This window comes from Anopheles arabiensis, chromosome 2, assembly GCF_016920715.1.
Source record: "Anopheles arabiensis isolate DONGOLA chromosome 2, AaraD3, whole genome shotgun sequence".
Classification (NCBI taxonomy): Eukaryota; Metazoa; Arthropoda; class Insecta; order Diptera; family Culicidae; genus Anopheles; species Anopheles arabiensis.
In genome coordinates this window covers 105,253,558-105,274,680 of record NC_053517.1, presented here as the reverse complement: position 1 = coordinate 105,274,680, position 21,123 = coordinate 105,253,558, and the positions used below count along the sequence as shown (strand labels likewise).

The following is a 21,123-nucleotide window of genomic DNA, read 5'->3' as shown; positions in this document are numbered from 1 at the left end:
TACTTACCGATTTATTTCATTTCTTTCCCGAACAATTGAGGTTCTGGTTGGAGGGTGGGAGGGGGTAATAAAATTTAATGATCATGCCTTGGTTTTCTTTGAGGGGTGTACTTTTGGGGAAGCTTTAAAGGGAAGTGAATGTTTAGAAGCGATGACGTCAGTCATGCCCTGTTGAAAACAACTGTTTAAAGGAAAAAAAAACTCATCTTTAGTTCATATTTTTACCTTACATGCTAGGATTTTTTTCTGGAACGTTCCATCTACACACGCATAGAACACCAGGTGACACGGTTAACAATGATCGTGCCCCAAAGTGGACGCCACAAAACAACGGTCAACAGTGACAGGGCGTTATGTCGTTATCAGGTTGCGTAATGGCTGGATAAATTAAATCATTTTAAATTGCTTTTCCTCTACCCCGCACAGTACGCACGCTTCACTGAGCCACCCCCCTGAGTGAGAGGGTTTTGCTGAGCGGTACGGTGTAGTGTGTGGCACTATACGGTGGTCTCTTTCTTCAAGTGCTGGAACTCAGCGGCATGCTGTGCATGAACACGGGTTGCTCGGGTGAGTGCTTACGACGTTCGGGTTCGCGGGACTGCTGGAGCTTGTCGTCTGCCTGCGATGATGGTTCACTCCGGTTGGAGAAGATGTTGAACGCAGACGTGATGCAGGTTGTTCTGCATGTTTGCTGATGGGTATATTGTTCTTGTGATAGAACACGATGCAAGTCGTTCGAACAACCGTAGAACAGAATTCATAGCAAATGACATGAATATATACAAACAATATATGAAGAAAATAGGATATTTAAATTATCATTTTTAGATCATCATTTAAACATTTGTATGTAGTATTAAAATATATTTATAAACTTAAATTAATAAATAAGCCTTAAATGCTAATCGTTCTAACGAATTGATCCAACTTTTTACCGAGGTTCGTCTCTTATCAATCGCTGAAGTCTTTTGATACTACCGTATCACGCTAGCGCTCACAGCCGAACGACGATTCCGACGCTACCGATCTGTAGAGCAAAAAGCAATGAAAAGCAACCACCTCACGACCTGGCACAACATTGAAAAAAGCGCCCCGCGTCCGAAACCGTCGTCACTCACCGATGAACCACGAACGAAACGAACCGCAAAGCGCCCCTAGAGAAGTGCGGTGGAGAAATGAGAAATCATCGCGTTTGCCTTCTTGCGCACACACACCTTCCTCGACGGCGGCGGCGGCGTAAATCTCCACCGCTTGCTACCACTTTGCTGCGTACGGAATGCTCCACTCGTTTCCTCTCTCTGCGGCTGCTAGTCCGGGTGGCCAATCGGTGTCTTCGCTTTCGGCTTGGTTCGCCGACCGAGGCACCGGGGCACCTTCTTTGGCATCGTCTTGGCGCACCCGTCTGCATTCGCCGTTGGACCAGCGGCCTTGACGGACTTTTTTGCCTTCTTGTGGCTGTGGCTCCCGTTTCTTCGCTGAGAGTGTGTGTGCGCGTGCGCGTGCACGCTTGGTGCTACCCGGGGTGGTGGTACACGGATCGCCCGGATCGTGATTTCCTTTTCCGAAATTTGCTACTTCCGCCAAAATTTGCGTACGCGCTGTGCCGTTTGCGTGTGTTTGTGCGTGCGTGTGTGCGTGTGCATTTAATTTCTCCATACCGGCGGTCGGTTTGCGCTTCCGTTTTGTGCGGCTTCGTGCTTCGTGTTGTTATACGGGTGCACTATCACGATCGAATCCGCTTCCGCCTTATTTTTCGGTGATTTATTGATCGTTAGGCAACCCAAAAGGAGGAGGGAGAAATAGGAAACGAGGAAGCGAAAAGAAAAATAAACGACAACAAACATCCCGACCGTCACGGAAAACGAAAAGAAACATAAACAAGCGAGTGTGTCGCCAAAACTTCGTACGGCTAATTTGAATGCGCAAAAGTGAAACGTTCGGTGTTTGGAGTTTGGAGAGAAATTTCACCTTCTAAACTTCATAAAAAAAAACAGCGTGAGTGTGATTAAAGCAAGCGACTGTCTGCATGCGTGTGATAGTGTTTTTTTTCCTACGCTCTGTGTTAAATCATCATTAGCAGTGACAGAAAGGGCGTTCTACGTGAAGCGATAGGTTTCAGTTTCACTTTGAATGCACATTTGCACAGAGTGAAGAAGAGTTGTTTCCCACCACGCACATTTGCTTCCTTTCCGCTGCAACTGGACTGAAGCAATTGAAGCAATCCAACACGCACCGCCACCACATCGTTCTCGTGCTCGAGACCTTGACGTATCATCTTCATCACCACCAGACCTTGCCGGCTCAACAGTAACTCCCCTTGCGTTAGGGCTAAGTTTTCTCCCCTCGCTACCCTTAAGGGCTGAAGAACGAAGACCCTCGGTCGGCTTGGTGGTTGATTGTGCATCGGCACACAGCAAACGAAACAAAACGCAGCAAAAGCAAAAGTCATCGCTGCAAACGGAAGTGCGAAGAAGGGTGCGCCACAGACTGTGCAGACTGTTTGAGGCGGTGATCTAGTTAGCGAACTTCCCCCGAAGGTGTAGTGTGTGACAAGGTGTATGTGTGGTGTGTATGTGTGTGTGATACCTGCAACTTAGAATACAATACAATAATTAGTCCACACGCTGGCTGGTAGCGCCCACTACACGACAAAAAGGAACAAGGTGAGTGAAAGGGTTTGTGGCCCTGGGAGGGAAAAGGGGAAAAGAAAAATTGCATAGAAATAAAATTACATACACATACACTCAGTGGCTTGGGGGCAGGGAATGGGGAAGGGAAGGGTCAGTAGTTGTCTGTTTCCCATAGAAAAGGGCTCTCATCACCTTGGCACTGGGTGTCTTTTTCACACAACATTGCATTTCCAACCCTTCTCGAACGACATTTTTTACTGCACGCGGGTGGTGGAATTTTCCCTCTGCAGACGCGACGGGATCATTTTTCCTTCCACAGCACAGTGTCACAGCCTGCCGTGACTTATGCATGGTGCATTTAAGGGAGTTTTTTTTTCCTACAATCGTTATTCGCTCAAACCATCATCAAACGGACCCGATGGGCCCATCGTGTGATGGGAAGGAAAATTCACACCTTTCGTTCGGGTGGGTGTGTTTGGTTTTCACTTTTATTATTCGCACGATCACCTTACCGATCCGGTATGGTTGAGATTCGTGATGCGAATTTGTGCATTACCGGTGCACCGACGATGCGCCATGATCGTGTGAGGGTGCGGGAATTATGCATCAGTTTCGGTATGTGCGTGTGCGATAGCTGCCTCTCCCGAAGGGGCGTTCGAGTGATAATGTTCTCCTCAATCAAGCGGAAAGCATGGGCCGCGAGGGGCAAAATTAAAGCGTTGAAATCAAGCGTAAAGATGCGCTGCGCTGAAGGAAAGAAGGGTGAGATTTTGATAGTCGGTGAAATCGAGTGGAAAATAGACACAGGGAGAGCAGAGCAGAGAGCAAAAAATGTTATCAATGCACCGATTGACAGGTTGAAAAATGAAACCTTTGAAGGAGCGTCAAAAATGCACAAATGACAACGACCATACCGCTGAGTGTTTGAGAGTGGTCCAAGATCGGTTGCAACAAGTCAGTTGTGCGGTATTTTGATTGATTCAATAAAGCTGTTCCCGTAGCAAGAATCGAGTCAAGTTTTTTTCTCTTTACAATGTTTTAAAATATTTGTGACCAAAGACCCCCTTTTTCGGTATGTGAAAGTGATCTCTTTCTCACGCACCGGCTTGTGTTTACTAATAAGCGATGCATTTTGGGGTTTTTTTGTTTCGATTTTCCTAATGACGAGGTTTGAAGGGTTTGTGCTCGTAGGGCCTACGCACTGCGACGGTGATGCAACGTTATGATTGTTTCCGTTCGATGGGGAATGGGAGATAATGTTATGAAGTTTGGAAAGTCGTTCACTTTGCTTAGTGGTTTGATTGGTGGGATGTAAAACGATATTGTTTTGTTGGCGACAATCGCAAGTAAACAATATTTGTTATGTTAATAGTATGATTGATTGAGAGGAGGATATAAATGATCTGAAAATCATTGGTATGAGATATTACATTGTTATTTCAAATACTTATTGCATTCCATGCCTTTTTTCAATCGTCCTACAGCTTTTCTGCATACCATACCAAAATTTCTCTTTTCTTTAAAATTTATCATACGATTTGGGATCGAAAGACACTTTCGTTGTTTGCATGCTTCGCTTCATCAAACCGTCCAGTGTGCAACGCCCGATTAATGAACGATCAGCTACAGATTGGCTGCACCTTAAACGACGGCCATCACCTATCCATAGTAAGCTTTCAATTAGTTCGCCCGTAGCTTGATGTGAAGTGGGAGATAAATTAGGATCTCGAGATCGACGCTTGAAATGCTTTCGCTGTTCCCTGGGCTTCAGGGCGAGTTCGCTGCCCGGGAAGGAGGTACACAAGCAGCTAAGCGCCTTTTGATGGAGGATTGTGTCGTTCCGTCTTTCCGTAACATTGAAAAGTGGTTCAATCTGCATGCGAAAGAAAAAGGAAACATAGGGACAGAGAGTAGAGAGGTGTCCCGATGGTTGGCATTAACCGTAAGCTCCATATTTTATCGACACGTTCGAGGCGCCGTAAGCATGGAGCTACTGGGGTTTTGGAGACCAATGATCAAGATCATCTTTTGATGATAGCTTTTTGTTGTTTTACACCTTTGCAAAAGGAAGTTTATGAGATTATCTATTGATCAGAAATAAGTTTTTGCATGAAGCTTACCTTTCCTTTGGTGAGTTCGTGTCTTCTCAGACGTTGAAGTCTCTTGTTACAAGCAAACGAACGAACGATACTATTTTATATTTTCTTATTAATTAACGTTCAATTAATAATTTGTCAATTGTTTTTGCATGTACTTCTTCTTCTTTCTTTTCAATAGCATATCTTGCAATTATTCTTATTCTTCACTGTAAGTCATTTCATAAACAGAAACATTAAAATACCTAAAAAACACATTGCAGCCTCTTATGATGCTGCTCATTACCGTAACGATGTTGCATTAAAACAAAGAAACCACAATGAGATGTGTACGCTAACAATGATGTTTGCATTCCTGCAGTCCCAATTAAAGCTTTCTTTGGCCCTTGCGCTGAATATGATTAGTTCGGCGTACGGTGGAGAATAAAATGTTCTTACAGCGCGTGCATGCTGCGTGCAGACAGTCACAGGCACAAGCAAATGTGTTATGTTTTATTCCGCGCTTGTATGTAGTTCCCTTTCCCTAGCCACCACCCCAGCAAGTGAGTACAGGTCGTCCGGCAGGGTGAGGCGAGCGCGCGCGTGCATCTCTTGCCCTACGGTCAATTCCGTAACTTTGGGCACTGCATTAAGTCGAACAACCAAACATAACAAACCAACGCACTTGTTGATGTTTGCGGCTCGCCACGGCAAAAGCCTTCAACCGTGCGTAGATGTTCGCCACTCAATTTGGACGATCGCGGGGTGCATTAGCCACGATTTAGCTCTCCTGCCACCCGAGCTGCTCTTCTGCTCCACCCTGCAACCTAAGTGCGGCTTGTTTTAGGCTCATCGGCTGCTTAAGCATCGCGCGCTCGATGCTCTGGCGTGATCGTTTCCTATTTTTGCATGCACACAACGTCTTCATCGTTTAAGTAGAAATCGAACCCAAACAGAAAAAGCAACCTCTTACGGCCAACCACCACCACACAGGCGTGATTCGCCAATCGACTAACGACGCCGCGGCTGAAGGTGGTGATGTCGATGATGCGGGCGTGATGAGGGTGGGATGGGTATATGAACATTGATTGGCACCGACCGCGAAACTGCCCTGCCCCGCACGGTATGGAAATGTTTAATCGGCGAGCCGTCCGAGACTCCTGTCTTGGGGCCGCGGCCGCCGCCACCGCCATCATCATCACCTGGCGTTGTGCAATATTTGGAGCGTAGCAAATTACTTCATTATATTTTAATAATTATTTGCTTATCATTACCCGCGCTTCTTGCGCGCCTCGTGAGATGGAGTACCTCCGTTGAAGTGTGGAGTGATTGGTTGATGTTGCTGTTTCTTGCTCCTTTTTTTTGTTTTTCTTCGTTCGCGCTGGTTGTAGATGACTTTTTACCCATTATCGGTTGTGCGGTGTGTAGCCAAATTTGGGATCATGATGCATAATGCTTAGCTTCGGTCGAGGTCGATGAGTGGGTAGGTGTTGCTGTCGGTTGCATGACGGATAGGTGGCTTATCCTAGAAAGAGGGTGGTTTATTTTAAGCGACCGGGTCGAATGATTGGCTGATACTGATCGCTATCGGGATGAAATTTGGTGAAAGATTAACGGAAGTTTTTGATACTTTTTTCGTGTTTTGGGATGTTGGTGCATGGATATGGAGCTTCAACGAAGATGCGAGTTGATGAGTAGGCTGGAAATTGATGTTTGACCATGAATGACCTGGAATAGTATGAGCATGTAGATTAGCGGCTAAAGGTATGCTTTATTGCTAACATTTGCAGGGTTTTAAGAACACCACAGTTGATGTTTGTGGAGAAAACAATGTAAATTAATTAAATAACAAATAAAAAAGTAAAGTAATGATCTTGTATTGCTCCTTAAAAGATTTATATTTGCTTTGTAAAAATCATCAAAAATAAAATTCCGTCATATAACATAGGTGAAACTGATATTAAATATCAATGTAGCAACTTCAAACGACACCATTGCGCTCCAAACACAACGCTTGATGGACACAAAAAAGTAGACTAATAGATTTAAACGTGCCGTTCTTCCCCCCTCCAAATGCTGCCATCATGTGCAGAACTGCTCGCGTGATCAGCCCTCCGGTGGTGGGCCAAAACAAAAACATCGACAAAGATGCTGGTGCCGATATTGCCCGCGGGTGTAGAAGTAGAATGAGAGCTGCAAAAAACAAGACAATCTCCAAAAAAAAAAGAAGGCAAAACAGCAACAGCGCGAAAAGAAAACAAAATTAACTGAAACATCTACGCGGAACAGAGTCCGATCAGGGTCCCCCCGACTGAAGCATCCCCGTTGCGTTAATTCATTTTCTCCATTCAATTAACCACAAATAGGGACGACGACAAGAAGCACAAGATGCGAAACGACGACGACGCGTTTCTAATGTGACCCACCGGGTGGTGAAGGTGGTGAATGGGTAGTGGAATGTTCGTGCTGCGGGATCAACCGCTGCGAGCCTTTGGCCCCATTAGCAGCTCGTAAATAAAACACCGTGAAGCAATGCTAGAAACAATCTAGCGACAAGCATTCTTAGCACCCATCGCCGTGTGTCTGCGCCATGCGGAACAGACACGTCGGACAAGCCGCCACACGGAGGCGATTGAATCTATCCCGAACGATTGAAATGGAGCGTAACCGTGGGTTCCTGCCAGAGTGTTGGCGGTTGGGCGCATTGCTTGCAAGCAGTGTCTTATTTGCAACGCTTTATGGGTATTTTGGGGGTCCCCCCGGATTGCCGGACGTTCCCCGGGAGGTAATTATCACATCTCCTTCTCCGTGTGATGGCTTCATTTAAGGTCCCAAATGTCGCCCAAAGTGAGCGGTTGAACTGAGGGACGTAGGGAGTGCATTTGCGTCCGCAATTCATTCGATTCTGATCGGTGAAGCGTGCAAGAGATCAACGAAAAAAAGCTCGATATAAAGAACATAACGTGTTGGGACGATCGGGAAGCATTTTAATTGAATTTGTTATAAGATTGTTCTTTCGCTTTTCCTCTCACAGTTGTACGCTGTATCAGCTACCGTATGGGCTGATGTGGCCGATAATTACTTTCCGGTTCTGATAGGTCGAACTTAGATTAAGGGGGAAGTGTGTCTTCCTCACCATAAAACCAGTACCAGCTTCTACAGTAACCCTAATAGTCGGGTTGTTTTTTTTTTCGTTTTGTGTAGCTTTACGCCTTTGAAATTGTTTTTATTTCCTTTTTAATTAATCACGAACCGGCCACCAATATTTTTATTCAAACGCTTCCAATGTGTGCTTCCTGCATTGTTGCACAGTTATCTCACCACTTCTGACAGACTAATTTGATTTTTTCCTCTCTCTCTCTCTAGCAATCAAACTTTACTGTTGCACTGAGCTGGCCAAGGGCTTGTTTGTATTACTTTATCAACACTTTTTTTTGTTGCTTTTGAAATAGGGCAATAAAGACGGAGGGAGAAAAAAAACAGACAAACCAATCCACTAGATAAACTCATAACCGCTGGTCTTTGTGTGGGATGCAAGGTACATGTTTTGAAGTTTCCATTAGCGGACCTGTCGAAACCGGAGAAGAAAGAGTCCCCTGTTGATAAGGGTTCCCCCTTTCGATTGGCTACGCATCGGTGAATCTATCGGTGATCGAAGCGAGCGGTTTGTGAGGGGTTTCTTTTGTGCTGAGTCAATATGTGGTACATAAATAGGAGATGGTAAAGGAAGTGTGGAAAATTTCCCCCCAAAAAAAAAAATCCTTACCGCTCGATCACAATAGAGAAAGAAGTGGCGGAGCATAATCGACGGATCGGAATAACCTTGACCAGGCGGGAGCTTATGATGCGTTATGAAAGGTTGTTTGGACCGCTTTTTTCTCTCCGCTCCTGCCACAGTTTGTAAACACAAGTGCAGTACGATTAAACCGGCAACACTGTTAGTGGGGATAGGATTATAGGAAGAAAGCAAAGCAAAACTCCGTGACACTCGGAGCGCGGTGTTCATGCTGGTACTTTGATACTCCGAAGAATAGACCTTAGGAAGGGAAAGAAGAAGGCCAACCAGGCAAAGGGAAAGCATCGAACAAAAAACACATCCAGGCCATCATAATTACAAACGAGTTAAAGCATTTAAAACGGGAGGAGCTCTTTAACGTTCTGCGCAATTACGGGATGGTGCGTAAGGAATTATCGACCATTTTTCCCTTGACCCCCGCCTAGAGCTTGTATTGTGGGCCTGGGTTTCTTCCACTCACACCTAGCACAAAAGCGCTGTAAGCACGTGTTAAAGTTACGCACAAATTAGTGACCAATTAGACGGAAATGAGCAAAGGACACGTTCTAGGAAGCAAATAAACAAGCTTATAATTTCTCCACCGGCGTGCTAAGTAGCAAATGAGTCTCCGGGTGTTTCTCCATGGAATTCGAAGCGATACATTTAATTACGTGCTATTGGCGTACCGTGCCCGACATTGCTAGACCGACATATCGGATTACTTTCCGTTCCGAAAGGTGTTCCATTTTTGCGTGGGTTTTGTGGTGTGTGATATCATGCCAAAACTACCCACCTTCTATCATTTCTTCTCAACTCTGGCTTAAATAGTCACGCACAAACAGAAAACACAAGCAACGCTCTTTTTAAACTGATGTAATCGTACACTAGAACTCGACGTGCGTACAAGCGACGAACCTTTGCTTGGGACGTTTGCCTGAATAATCCATCAAACGTTTGCTATCAAACACGTTTGCATGACCAAAAAGGATCGTGACAAATGTGGTAGTGTCCGGTTTCATTTCGTTTTCTCAGTACCGTCTGGAACAATTTTTAGAATGTCGTCGCACGTTGCCACCGGCTCTCAGCTTTCCTTCCTAAAGGGCTTCAGCGGTTCAGCGCGGTGTCGTTTGTCACAGGGACACTTTCTTTTTCCCCCCTACTGACATCACCGCTTCGATTATGCTAATAAAGAATGTTTACTTCACTTGACCACTAGGGAACTGAGGGAGGAAACTGGTAGGTCGAACTTATTGATTGATCTGGGTCTGTGCGTGACATGAACTCCTCAGCTCGCGATGGGAGTTGGATGGGATTAGCTTAAGTCGGTGCGAGAAAAATCGGGGCCAAACCTTCGAAAGGGCCAACCGAAACCCGCACGACCGACCTGGGGCTGGGTCACACACGTGTCGCTAGAGTTCTTGGTGTGTGCGCCCGCAACGACACACACCGTTTTCCATTTCGCCATTTGATATTGCTGTGTAATGGAACCTGTTCCGAAATCCGACGGCGAAGAGAAAACAAAAACTCGTCTAAATTAATCACAGCGTCTGTCAATCATCATTTGGCGCACGGGCGCACTGTGGGGCCCGGGGTGCGTTCCGAAAGCGTCTAGGTCGCGTTCAAATATGTCCAAATCAGCAGGGATTCCATTTGGTTAAGTGACCCAATTTTTGTGCGATCCCTAGAGGGACCGCAAACAGAGAATCTAGAACGTCTGGGTTAGAGAACAGGTTTTTGTGCGGTGTTTTGCGCTACCATTTTGGCAACGTCAAAACGGTCAATGGACTGGGAAGCAAAACAGAACAAACCTGCCGGACAAATCACCTGTCTGGGAAATTTGCATACTGGAAATCGATCAAACCGTGCTCTTAATTAAACTTTGTCGTAAATCATCCTGCCCAGGAGAGGCGCTTCTGGGTGAAATCGTAACCATTTCGATCAGCTGTGACGCCTGATTCAATTGGGTAGAAAGCAGTTATAATATTCGTTCGTGCTTATCATCATCATGATCCATACAGCAGCATCCTAAACGTCTTGTTTCCCAGCGATAAGCTGTTGCTGGTGTTCAATTAATGCACGCGAATTTAAAGAGCCCGAGTGTAATGAAGCACTCCGAGTACCTCGAGATGATTTCATTGAACGCTTTTTGTTATGCCGAAAGACACTCTCACATCGCGTGACAGTTGAGCAAATCGCTATCGGTTTCACTTTTGTTCCGTCTGGCGGGCGGATTGAATACATGCCGCTTCGTTCGATGCACCCCATGCCCGTTTTGGTATGCATTTGCCACCCTCTCTGTTCCTCTGTGTTTCTTTGTCGCTCAGCGGGATGCAAGTGGATGGAAAGGGTAGTGTCATGGCTCATAAGATTTTCAAGTATAAAGACCTTCAAGCACGAGCCAGAGATGCTTTCGGTGCAACTGAGTGAGAAGCTGTAAAACGGAAAGACTTTATGCGAATTTTTGTACATAGTAAAAATGTTAAAATAATAAACTATAACTTATGATAAAAGAGGTAAAGAAGGCTCCTATGAGTTCTTGAAAAATAAAGAGTCAGAAAAACAACATTGCTCACAAGCTTATCACAATTCTGCAACTGTACTTTACTACATTTTATTCCGTTATTGGAATGTTTTTCATCAAAGAAAATACAAAAAAAACATATCCCCCTATTTTTACACTCCATCATTGGCGCTTCCGTTCCGATGCCACTGCGCTGGTAAAAACTCAGCTAGAGTGAGGCATTAATTAATTTCCACCTCATGCTTCATGTTCCAATCATAAAGCGCACTCTGAAGGCGCATAAAATGACAGAATGGACCGGTACTGGACACCGCGAACACTCAGTTGGAAAGTGCAACCGATGGGGAGAGGGGAAAAAACATATTCCACCTTAAGAACAAGCATTATCACCGTTGGTTCGCTACACTGGTGAAAGGTATCGCTGTACCTTTTCTTACCCCCAGGGCGAACCAAAGTTAGATGGCATGGTTCATGTGTTTATTTCATCCTCACCCTGTTCCGCGTGTGTATGTTTAAAACATGATCCTTTAAACCGAAAGAGCGCGCAATGCATCCGCGCGGAACGCTAGGGTTGATATGAATTATGGATGGAGCTCGGGAGAAGAGAACCCGACTGCCCGTTCCCCCAAGGGTTCTGGGTGGGTAGCTTTCAGTGATTTTCTAATCGCAGCCACGAACCGGTACGGTGCACCGTTTTTTCCCCCTTTTTGGTTATTAATTATTTTCAAACTTCTCGCTTACTTGCACAGTTCAGGGAAGGTAACACACTCGTTGGGCGATTTAACGAACTGCGAAATGAATTATGACCCTTTTGGATGGGAAGGGTGTGGGTGCGATAAAGTGTTCTAAAGGAAAAGGTCCGTCCAAGTGCACCGAATGCGTTGTCCAGAAGCCTCCCTCCCCCCTAATAGTGTTCACTTTCCGCGAAATGCGACGAATGGTGAAGCTGGAAGTATCTTTCGAACCTCGCCCCGTACATAATTGAGTGACGGAATATTGCATATAAAATTAACGCTAATTGGTTTTCGGTGGCGCATCCACGGGCGGACTTTAGATCGACCCAACGATAACAGGAGAAAAGCAAAAGAGTGCAATGTCTTGTTTTGTTGGTGTATCTTTTAAAATAAACAGAATTCACCCCGGGGAAATACACCCAGCGCGGAAAACAATATCGAGATCTGATACGGAACTACACGGCACGACAAGGAAAGGGTTTGGCGAAGGCGTGAAATAAATCTTCTAATATTACAGCCAACAAAAAACCAGTGAGGCTCATTTAATTTAAATTTACTTGATGTTTTTTGCGCTACAAAACAATCACTCTCCTACGAAGTGGGCGTGCGGAAGTAATTAGGATGAGCCAGTGCAGCTCATCAAACGACTTAAACGATCGGTTGGAAAACGAACCTTACAAAGTACGCCACAGCGAACGAGTTGTTACCCGCCAGGCCGCCTAATTATCGGCTGACCGTGATCAAAACCTTCCAAAAACCCCGCCCCCCTCCAACAAACTCTGCTTCCTTTCCCCCCGATCTACTTACAATCTCGAAAGGGAAGACGACCCACTAGCCCCCGAAGCAGGGTGACGGAGCGAGAGGGTAACAGAAACGAGGCTAAAAAGCGCACCCGAAAACAGCCTTGATGACTTTACTGACCGACTGAGCCCGGGAGCCAGTCAGAGTCGGAGCGAAAATGGAACGCAGCTAAAAAGTTGGAAAATTTTGCGCCAACCTGCGGCAGCGAACATGGATGCACCTTAGGCAGCTGTCCCCCTGCCCGTGCGTGGACAGTGTACAGTGTCCCAAAGGCCAGGAGAGGGAGCGAGAGAGAGAAAGCACGCTCAATACTCGGCTTACTCGGCGTGCTTAATTCAAGTGCTAATTTTCCCTCTGAGTTCGCCGTGGTGGTAGTGGTGGTGGTGTGCGAGATGCGGGTCACGATAGGGAAAATTAAATGCATAATTAATTGCATGCGTGAGAAAATAAGGGAAAGGTTTTGGAGTGGAATTCAAGTGATGGCGAGATGGGAAAAGCGAGTTTTTCCGAGTTCTTTGGGAGTGACTCTTGCTGCTAGCAGACAGTTTTCACAGTGGCATTGTCGCTTTTACTAGCATCAGAGGGAGATGAAGATGATGCGATCAGGAGGGAAAGAGGGAAATGTCTCTATTTTATTCTAGTGAACCCACAGACTTTTCCTCTCTTGTAGATGTAGAAAACAGAGCTTTATCTTGATTATGTTTAGATACATAGTCGATGATTGTTGCCGGTGTTGTTTTCATGATCTTTTGGAGCATTAAGCCGCATTAAATGAGCTTCAATTGTTGCAATAGAATTGCGCAGCATTAAAAACAGTTGAATTGTTTTACTCATAATAACAAGGACAGGAATGTCTATATCCTCTACTTTGAGATGGAATGTAGACCTTCTTGAACTTAATCACCATTCAAAAATCTACACTGGAGTGCCAAGTGCGGTACTGAGTTTTGCATTCTTAAGCCTGGTTTTGACTATTTTACCGTTTTCACGCAATCCTGTTAACCCGAAAGCAGCAAACAACAGGTACAAAAAAATGTACATTAATATTTGCACTTTGCCGCAATTGATTGAACCAACGGCTGTTCATTTGCATTCTATATCCCGCGACGCACCGTTTCCAATCTCCATTGGCCACCTGTCGGATTTGGTACAGCTGAACATCGGTCCGCTACATTGTCTATCTGTTTGCGATTCGATCGTGCAGAAATTCATGCTGTTTGCTCGCGGAGTAGTACTTTCGTTCAACTATGCTTCCATTAAAAGCCCCATTCTAGCTACACAACTGCCCTTGCCTGTTTGCCCAATCGAATTGGAAGAGCATCAAGCCATGAAGAGCAGCATGCCAGTGCGCGCGGGCACACACACATCGTTCATTAAACTCGAAATTATTATTTCGCCTTCCGATTATTATTCTATTTACTTGAAGCTAGAGAGCCGGCAGCAATCATGATTTCACACAATGGTAAAGGCGGGGTGGTGCTTTACGAGTATTTTTTTTGTTGTTGCTGTTCGCCCGTTTGCTTCTGCTTTATTTTTACATTTCTCGTACATCATAGCAAACACTCCACGCCGCTTGGCCTTTCCGGCGTCGTCGTCGTCGTCGTTCCCTAGGCATGGTTCCAGTAGGGTGTTTCGCTTTCTGATCTGAGTGGCCATCTGTTGCTCCGTGGTTCGATGGGTTGAACAGTGGGTACGCTGTGCCGGCACTTTTGGTGCAAAATCTGCAAAATAATCTAGCTAAAGCCATTGGGAGAGGCAGCACTGCTATCGTGGTGAAATAGAAGAATCATGAACTTCATTAAGTATCCGGCTTTGTTTTTTCGTTTTTTTCTCTTTCTCTCTCTGCTATATCGGCAACACACACACACCGGTAATGCACCAGTGCGTTCGATAATAGAACCTCTAGACTTTATTTGTTTTCGCTTTTTTGTTTCATTACTTAGCGGCGCTTTTTTACACACTTATGTATCGACGTGCCGGCCGAATGCTTGTTTTCCATTTTTTCGCTGCTTATTATCAACTGCTTTAAAGCATCGCTTACCACGCTCATTACACAGTATCGGTGTATGTTTTATTTATAAGATGAAGCTTTGAGATTAGATGCGATGTGGATTCGGGGAAACAAAAAATCAAACCTCGGCGTCGGTATCGATTTTTGTTGTGTGACGCAAGCGAGTGAGAGTGGAAATTTGAGTTTACTTTCCCGAGAGGATGGGTTGTTGGCTGAAATTAACGTCCAATTAGGATAGAAATGAAATGGATATGCTAAATCAGTTCGAAAGTGATATGCTTTATAGGCTTTTTGCATGGCAGAACGTTACCTGCCCGTATTGTACAATCGGTAAGAGAAGGTTTTAGAACAAGCTCGGTTGTAGCCGAAATCTCAACTGGAACCTGAAGTATAAAACTTTTCACCTGAGTTGCCGTATGAACTAGCACCGGGAAATGCACAACAACAAGTAAAATGGTTGATTAAGTTGAGATAAAAGTAAAATGTAAATGTTTCTCGACCATTGCAATCAATTCTATATCCCACTGTGCTGATATGCCAATCCCATGCCAGATCTAGTATATGCCCCCGTGATGAGATCTTCAATCTAAACTCTCACGGCTCAGCACCCTCGGGTAAATCCCAACCCGCCCCCAGCCCCAACAGTCACACACACTTAAAACCCCCACACATATGGGTTCAACTGCTGCTGCAGCCGTTTTGTTCATCCATTTGGAACGCATTCTCTCGCTCTCTTGGTGTATCCCACAGTCACAAAGGTGTCAATGATCGCTGCTGCTACACACGGCGAAGACCGGTGTGTGTGTAGCACCCTGTTCATCCATTTCACCATATTGTGCACCACCCACCCCCACGGGAACAACACGAATTTTCCACCCCCCAAACCCCTCTCAACAGATCGCTATTGTGTGCTGTTCCACAGATGCTCTTTGCCTAGATATGCCTTTTTAGTGTTGTGCTCCATCATTTCATTAGCGGGCTGGAAACGATCTCCCGCGTCATCCCGTGCTCATGCTCGGTTCGATTCAATTTCATTCCCTTCTGCTCCTCGCGTTTTCCCGTTTAAAAAGCCATATGTTTCGCAGAAAAATAGGGATGACAGGTACAAAAAATACTTATTATATAACACGGTGAAATGCTTGCACCGATCAGAATAGACAAAATACAGGTCCGCTCCGGAATGTTCCCCAGAGTGGAAAGTCAAATGGGGGGGGAGTCGGTCGACGGGAATTCTCGCTCTGCATCGATGCTTTCATCCACCTTCAATTATGTTTCCGCACAATCCGCACGGTACACGAGTTATAGTTTGGTCCCCTTCCTCCCCCCTCCCCTAGCCAGGGCCGATGGACATTCAAGCACTCGGTTGGGGGAGGAGGACGCTGTGTCTATTAACTGTAAATCTCCGAAACCGGAAGTACATGCGATGCTTATCAATCCTGGGGAGGGTGTGTTAGAGTGGATGGCTTTTGTGTTTGTTTGTCCCGCTTCAATCCCCCTTTTCTAACAAAAAAAAGGTGATAGATTTGGCAAAACTGCTAACGGTACATTCGTTTACGCTGGAGGTGACGCATGAAATGACAGGCGTACTGGCACTGTCCCCCCCCCCAACGTTAGGAGAGGCGCATGCAAATCGCCAACTGATCGGTAGGCATTAAAATCGCCTCCCGCCGCCCAGCGTGCAACGTTCTGCAACAGTGGCCGGGCCAAACAAATTAATACAATTTAAAAGCGTTCAGTGATCTTTCTCTTTATCCGCTTTTCCGCTGCTGCTGCTGCTGTAAGTCCCCGTCGCTCAATAAACCAATAAAGCTGCCAATCTGCGCTTAAGTGGTGAAGGGTGCTGCTGTATCCTTCTCCTAACCCCCTTCGCGAAGGTGCATCGGAGAAGAAAATAATAGTCATTGCAGCAGGCAGAAGTACGAACCGGGAGCAAATCTTATCCAATCAGCCCCTATCAACCTTTGGCTGACGGTATACAGCACCACGTTGCCTAAGGGTAGCAGCAGCAGCAACAGCAGTATCAAGCGCGTACGCAAAAGGAAACACATTGTAAATCGGGAGCATCGGACACTTGCCCGGATAGGGATGCTAAGGTGATGCGTGCCGTAAAGCGTGTCCTACAAAAAAAAAGCACAAAACGAACAAAAAAAGGAAAAATAAATTACAACACCGCACAAGTCCGCGGGCAAGCAAGCGATGAACCTTTTTTTTCCTCTACATCGTTTTTTAATACTGTTTGATCCCGATACGAAACAGTGGAGATGAAGTGTGCAGGAAAAAACAACAACACCAAAAACACTAAGGAGAAACTGTCACTTAGAAGGAAATAGGGAGTTGATCGTTACGGGATCAACTTTGGTTCGGTTCGGGCAGACGCATCACCTGCATGGAATGCCGATCGCGCTTATCGTGCCTTTTGTGGGAGGTGGTTATGTCTAAATTTAATCAAAACCACTAATTAGCTAGCATGGTATGTTGGGGGAGGAGGTGTGTTGCAAGTTGCTCACCACGCAAAGGTGGTATTTAATCAACAACACAGCCCAAAGACGATCATGCGTCGAGGGAGGGAATAGAATGTTGTTTTTGATTAGAAGCACAGAACTGTGAGGAGTTTTCGTTCCCACATGGAAACGAATTAATGCAATTCCACTCGCCAGCATCCGTACAAAGTTAACCCGATGCTTCAATCATGATTCTCTCTGTTTGTGTGTTTTTCAGCCTCATTCAGCTAGAAGATTGCTGTACCATCTGTTGTCTTTTCTATGCAATTTTATTCCCTCCCTCCCGGACGAATAGTTTAATTTCCAATAGGGTTTTGTTCGTTCAAATCTTTCCTCTTTTTTGAACGCTTCCCCCAAACGCCTTGCTGGATGTTTCATGGTGCTTTTTTCTTGAGCGTTTTTTTTGTCTGTGTGGTACATCCTCTTTTGAAGATACATTTGATGCCGCCTGTTGTTGCCGGAAGTGTTTAGATTTGGCTCGTGAAATACGTACGGAATTATTCCCCGTCCCGCTTTTCGCTGGTTCATTGAACCGTTGCGCTAATGCCCGGTGCCTGGAAAGAGAATTTCCTATGGATTGATTTTAAGTACCGAACGATACCGAATCAAACACTTTTGGGATGGGGTTTTCAGGGTTTTTTTTTTGTGTGGGATGGTTGCGTTTGCGCTGTACTGGTGCTTTCCTTTCGAGCTCTCCAGCTTCCAGGTGAAGGTCAACGAACCTCGATTGCTCGGGATGCTTAGAATCAGATAGATAGATAGTTGAAGCCGCCGGCTCGAGCAGAACAATTTTGGGCTCCTTTCCGGTTCATGCAATCCACGCAACGCCAAGATCAATTCCGATTCGGAAAGGTTTCGGTCTGAAAGGAACCCCCCCCCCTCCCTGTCGGCGTGAAATGTTAGCAAACGAACGGCTTAAAAAGGCAATGCTTTTCCGTTTGCTTGTTGTGTTGGTGGAAAATTGGCCAGTCTATGATGGTTAAAACTATTTTCACTATTCTTTCTGTACGAAATGCGTAGGTCAATTCAATCGCTTTGTGGTTGCTGCGACGGGATGGATGCATCTTACGAAAGAGGGACGTGAAATTCCCTCTGGGAGGGAACCATTAAGCAACACATCGTTCCGTTCGATCCTTGCCCGCCAGCTTCAGTGCGATCGCAATCAGTTTTGCGCGCAGTGCGGAGGCGCTATCCCAGGTAGTGGACAAAACAATAGAGCCGCCTCCTGGTGCATTGGGTGCATTATTTGCATAATATAAGCTAATGCAAGGGTAGGGTTTGGTTAATCGAGCAGAAGCGTTCGTCTCGCAGCCGGTAAAAGCTGGCGGCAACACTGTCGATCGATAAATCTGGCGCAGCTTCCGTTGAATGCCGATCGAACGCGCGCGCCCGGTTGAATCGGTTCGCTTTGTGTGAGAGTGCATGCAGCGGGAGCGATCAGCTGCATACCATTGGAAGCTGCATTCTTATCTCACGATCGAACTTAGACAGTTGGGTCGGTGGGTTGAAGCATTTTTGCCAGCACATAAAATTAAAAAGCAATTGTCTTAACAACTGTGTAATCGTTGCGGGAGGGTTTGGTGCTCTCGGAAACGATTTAACGATAAGAGAAGAGCAATGATGGTTTGTTTAGATAGTCTTATACCTAAAATGCTTAATATATCATTATTTGTATTTTAATAAAAAATATTTTGCTATCAAAGTCAATGATTCACCGACCCAAAACACCTAATATACCACACATCTGCATAGCGAAACAGTAACACGATCGGATAAAATCAATGCAACCGAAGCCAAAGAGGGAAGCGGCAAGAAAGAAAGAAAAAAAAACGCCACCGAGACGAAAAAAAAATCATCCGGAACTAATTGAAATCGATTATAGCATTATTACGGCACAGTGCTGCCTGACAACGACGCCAATGATGATGATGATGTAGTTGTTGATGGTACCCGTTCGCACAAAAACCGCATCGAATCGCGTCCAAGCAGTGCGCAGTGGTCCTGTGCTTGCGAAAGTGCGCGGTGCGGAAGGAAACATTTTCAACCGATTCGGAAAACCTCCACCCCACTGCACGGTGGGAACGCGGCATGGAAATGCGTCGTAATCGAACGCATCCGCTGTCTGCGTTGTTGCGCATTGTATGTTGTTTTTCACATTCAGAACCAAACGCTTGCGATCACACAGTAGCGGATGATGCTTCTGCTGCTGCTGCATGCTTTTCCCGTTTTGATTTCCGTTTGTTTCTTCCTGTCGAGCATCCGGCGGTCTTTCGGACGAAGTGGATTCTACTGCTCTTTGTTAGAGGCTTGTTAGGAGGGCATTAGAGGCGCTGCTTAGGCGAGATAGGCGTTGATGCGTTGCGGGAAGACAAGCTCGTTGCTAGCGTTTAGGATGTGAGCTTTTCGGAGGGAAGGGAAGGAGTGTGAAAAAAAGGGAAGTGGCGAGCAAAGACAGGAAAAAGGCAAAGCTTCAGAAACGCATCTCTGAAAACCCGTCACCTTGCGCGCCTGTCATCTGATTATTAATGACAGCAATGAAATCACACGGCCGCACGGAACGGTGTTTGATCGAGCGAGCTGACAACCGTGCATATGTCTGTGTGTGTATGTGCGTGTAACGCAGGGCCATAATTAACCACCTTCACGGTCCCGGCCCCCTGCGCGATCCTTCCCGTGCAAATCGTCGTCGTGCGACACGGCACCAGCCAACTATCTTCCGGGCAATCGCTGATGTCTTGCCTTGTACATGACGCGCGAGCGCGCGTAATCCCGAGGAAGTGAAGGAAGGAAGACTATAGCCCCCCTTACATCTGCATACATACCGAGCCTGGGGTGGCACTCGTTTGGATGCCACAAATCAGTGCAGCAAGAAGATGCGCAGCTCCTTTGCAGCCAGTGGTGTGCAACCTTTAGAAAACATATAGAGGAATAAACCTTTATAAAACATATATAAAACTTCTTGATAAGACCTTCAAAGCCACAAATTTAAAATGTATTTTGTTTTTTGAATCCAACTGGAAGTTGTTCGCCACTGCCCTATCACCGTCTGCTCTCGTTTGCATGCGATTAGTGCGTCTTTCCTTCCCATTCCATCCACACAAGGAAGCACCACGCGCGAAGGTCGCACAAAACCAGCGCTGCAGGACGGAGCCTTTGCGTCCGTGTCCCTCCTTATATGCGATTGCAATTTCTTCCCATTACGCCCATGCACTTGGCGGTTCCGTCCGGTAGTCCTTCCAGGCGCGCGCGCGCTCTCATACACACACGCAAGGGCAAGGGCAGTTTGGCGTGTCGACTAATGATCTCATTCCACCCGACTCTGCATCACAAACCTTGCGGACGTTCGCGCATTCGTCGCGAGCCACACGAGTGGCCTGCACTCCGCACAAACCCGCAGCGAGCAAATACCCGCCCACCGTACAACCGTGGTGGTTTGATTTATGTTACGGTGCAGAAGAATTTATGCTTAGTGGCAACGCGTTGAAAAGCGGAAAAACTGGTCTATTCTTCGGAATTTCACATCTGCATGTGCCTTCCTTCCCACCTGCAAGTGGACACCCGCTTGTGACCGTTTAATAAATGGTACGAATTTGTTACAACAATTATGGGGGTCCTGCACCATTTGGACCATTGGGGCTTTGAGACTCGTGCAAATGGGCGAATGGGTTACGATTTCAACGATTTCGCCTGTCTGGGCAACTGCGCTGTTACAGGCCGGGTTGCGCGTTACAGAACGGTTGGGCCAGACTGCGCTCTGAATGCGATCACCCATCAGGACGTACGGGGCTTGGGCACCTGGCACTTGGCGGAGCGGACTTCTTACGAACCATAAAGTAAACCATCAAATGGTGGTGCCCGTTGCCTGCGCTGTTACATAAATGACAGGATCGTTAACGTGAGGATGAGTTTATCGTTTGCTGCAGTTAGGTGGAACGGTTGAATGGGGAAAAAAGAAGAGCAAAAGGTAATGTGGGGCACCTTGAGGGATTTATGTGGTTCGGTAAGTGGAGGATAAAATTGATTTTTGATGGCAACACTGTTTAAAGGAATGTTTATTTGTTGGTCTACGTTGTCT

At 46.0% G+C, this 21,123-nt stretch overlaps 1 protein-coding gene across 2 annotated transcripts in view; it reads left to right on the top strand.

The window, feature by feature from the left end:
• Window positions 1-1,425: 1,425 nt before the first annotated feature.
• The window catches only part of LOC120895470, a 78,187-nt gene continuing 58,489 nt past the window's right edge, over window positions 1,426-21,123 (top strand). For both annotated transcript variants that reach the window (XM_040298903.1, XM_040298901.1), the window contains exon 1: window positions 1,426-2,663. The gene's annotated coding sequence lies outside the window, so the exon portion shown is untranslated. The remainder of the gene's footprint in view (window positions 2,664-21,123) is intronic.